Source organism: Dromiciops gliroides, chromosome 2 (assembly GCF_019393635.1).
Source record: "Dromiciops gliroides isolate mDroGli1 chromosome 2, mDroGli1.pri, whole genome shotgun sequence".
NCBI classification, from domain to species: Eukaryota; Metazoa; Chordata; class Mammalia; order Microbiotheria; family Microbiotheriidae; genus Dromiciops; species Dromiciops gliroides.
In genome coordinates, this window is record NC_057862.1 from 250,643,226 (window position 1) to 250,646,875 (window position 3,650).

Sequence of the window (3,650 nt, forward strand, 5' to 3'; positions counted from 1 at the left end):
AAGTTTAGACTTCCACCATCAATTCCACTCCCGCTTTTTAAAATTTTTTTCACATTTATTTATTTTATGGAATAAAGCAAGCATTTCCATAACATAGCATAATAAAAAAAGATGATTGCACATGAAACTGCAAATGTACTATGCACAACTTGCTATTCCTTTCAAATATGCAACAAAATTCTCATATAAATTTCTTTTTTTCTTTTTCTTTCTTCTCCCCTCCCCACTACCATTAGACACAAATAAGTGTGCATGTGTGTGTGTGTGTGTGTGTGTGTGTGTGTGTGTAAAATTATTCTATACAAACTTCTATTTGTCAGTTCTTTCTCTGGATACAGATAGCATCTTTCATCATTATATTTAATTTCTTCCTTTATATTTATATTTAATTTGGATATTTAGAATAGTCAAAATGACTTATTTGCTCAAAGTAATTCTTTTTATATGACGACCAGAACCATCTTCTAGAATGCCCTCCTCAACCAATTTAACTGATTCCCATTTGCCATTGACAAACTTCCTGAGATCTCATTTTAGGGTCTTCTTTGACAATTCAAAGTGGCAGGGAGTGATTCAATCGATCAACCAACCAATCAAAACACATCTAATGCTCCTCTAGTGTTCTTTGCATTTCATGAAGAGAAATACAAAGCTGTAATCCTCTAGAGCTTTTCATTTATGACTGCTAAAGCAGTAGCCTAGAAACTCATTTGTTGTTGTCTGTCCTTCAGTCCTGGAGAGGACCATGACATCGGGATGATGACTTGCACTGAATTGGATTTAAATGAGGGAGGATTGTGCAGAGTCACCAACCTCACTGTCTCTTCCAAAGCCATCTGGGTCCAGTGGCAAGATATACATCAGGACTACTGGAAATGGCCCCAGATGTTTAAGGCAATTGGGGTTAAGTGACTTGCCCAGGGTCACATGGCTAATAAGTGTCTAAGGTGAGATTTTAACTCAGATACTCCCAGCTTCAGGGCCAGTGCTCTCTCCACTGTGCCACCTAGCTTCCCCAACCTGGAAACTCATAAGGAAAATTCAGTTCTTAGTCTCAGAATTAGGATAAAAAAATTAAGTGTATTAGTGAAGGAGGTGTTGTGAGAAGAAACAAATAAAAGAAGTTGCCTTATGCAATAAACACTAAGAGCTCTCCATTACCTCCAGCATCAAATATAAAATCTTGTTTGGCACTTGAAGCCCTTCCTAACCAGGACTCTTCTCTACCTTTTTAGTCTTTTTATTTCACCCCCTTCCACGTATTCTACAATCCAGTGGCATTGGCTTCCTTGCTGTTCCTCCCAAATAACAAACACTCCATTACCCGACTGGATATTTTTGTTAGTTGTCCCCCATGCCTGGACACGTCTCTCTCTCCTGACCTCTGCCACCTGACTTCCCTTACTTCAAGTCTCAGCTAAAATCCTACCTTCTTTATGAGGCATTTATTTTCCAGTCTCCCTTAATATGAGTGTTTTTCCTCTGAGATCATCTCTAATTTATCCTATGTAAATATAGGTATAGTTTGTACATAGTTGTCTGCATATCATTTCCCCTATTAGACTGAGCCCCCCCCTACAGGGACGGGACATTTTGGGGGGGGGCTTTTCTTTGTATCTGCAGCATTTAGCACGGTGCCTGGCACATAGCAGGAACTTAACAAATACCTGTTTTGATTCTAGCTCACCTTTCCCAGGATATACATTAGGTCAGGGTTTCATAACCTTTTTTGTGTCCTAAACTTACAGGTTTCCTGGTAAATGTTTAATAACTGCCTCTTCGGGGGTGGGAGGGGAATGAGACACACTTTTAAGTTTAATATGCATTAGTAACATTTTCTTCATCACTTCCTTAAATCCACATAATTAATAAAACAATAAATCAAGTCTTGATTTGCAGTGCTTCCAATTTCTGAAGCGTAACTGTGCATACTGGAAATTTAATAAAATAAAATATGAATGAGCTGGTTGCACCTGGCTTCAGCATATTCCTGACCTTATTCACTCTCTGTTTTAGCCAAACTGATTTACTTGCTGTTCCAGGTCCAAACTGGCTCCAGCACATCCCTGTGTACAGACCCCTTCTGGTGGATTGGTGATGCCTACAGGCCCTTTTTCAGAATAATGTTTTGAAATGATTAAAGGAAATGCTAATTTTTACTTAGAGGTTAGTGAAAATAAAAATACAAAATGGTCCTCCTCCAGATTTATAACCCTCACACTAGTCAAAAAGTGAAGTTCCTTTGGCAGTTGTTCCCTAAAAGAAAGTGGTCAGTGGGCAGCATACAGGCAGAAATGCCTTTAGAGAAGAACTTGCAGAGAGGAACTACCCCATTTTTTCCCCAGGGGTATCTGCTCAGTTTCCCTCTCTTCAGGAAGTGCTCCTAAGCTTTAGAACTTCCCTGCCATTTCCCATCAAACTTTTTCTGTCATAGCCCATTATTGATGGGGGTTGGCCTGTGTAAGACAAGTATAGTAGATAGTGGAAAGAGTACCCAACTTGGAGCCAAGACCTGGGTTTCAGTCACAGCTCAACCATATGCCAATTGTGTCTTTTTACCTCTGTGGGCCTTAATTTCCTCAACTTTAATATAAGAAGTTTAGATGATCTCCTAAGGTCTCTATGCTCCCCTATTCTCCTAAATTAATTTAGTAGATACTAAAGGATTAATGTAATATATTCTTCTGAGGTAGCCTTTATTTTAACAGGCTTTATGGCTTAATACTTTCATCAACATGATGGATTCCAATATTCAAGTTAAGAAATTACCGGAGGATCATGGGCCAGATAACTTGAAATAAGTGGACCCGTCAACATCCTTGCTGCCAGGACATTATAGTCTCCCGATGGTATTCCCCAAATCACGGTACCCTTTTCTATGTTTCTTCCTTGCAGACAGCTTAATCACAGACACCAAATCTTCCAGGAAACTGATACCCTTTCCCCTTAGGATATAAAAGCCAGAAAGGAGGTCCTGATGGTTACTACCCAGCCCCACCCCCCACTCCCATGGGTCTTTGTGGCCTCTTAAGACAGCTCACTCCCCACATAGGAACTGAATTGAATTCAACATTTAAGAGCACACCATGAGCAGTATAAGGAATTAATTATGATTTGGGGTTTCCACGACCCCATCTTTGCTTCATTATGGTCAGACTGAAAAAATGTAATCTTGAAAAGCCTAAGAGAATATGGGTGTGTACTTGAAGAGATTATAGAACAAACAAAAGGAACTCTGATCAGATTTGCCATGTATATTAGGTGGGACTGAGTGGCATGGGGAGCATTTGTTGAGTCAGGGTATCCAGTGGAGTACCTAAGCCCCATATAGGAGTTCCCCCACACCCACATGGGCCTGGCCAAATTATAATGGGGGAAGCACAGGGAGTATGTTGAACCAATTGGAGACTCAGCATGGCTAAGAACCTCCCTTCCTATGGGAGAAGCAGGAAGGGGAAGAGAGAACTCTGAGAGAGAAAGAGACAGAGAGACAGAGAGACAGAGAGACAGATAAAGAGAGAGAGAGAGAGAGAGAGAGACAGAGACAGATAGAGACAGCTGGTGGGGTGGCTGACCTTCAGACCGAGCCAGGAGACACTTCACAGCTGATTCTCCTTGGAGCTGTGGTGGTGAGTTTGTGTTGTTGAGGC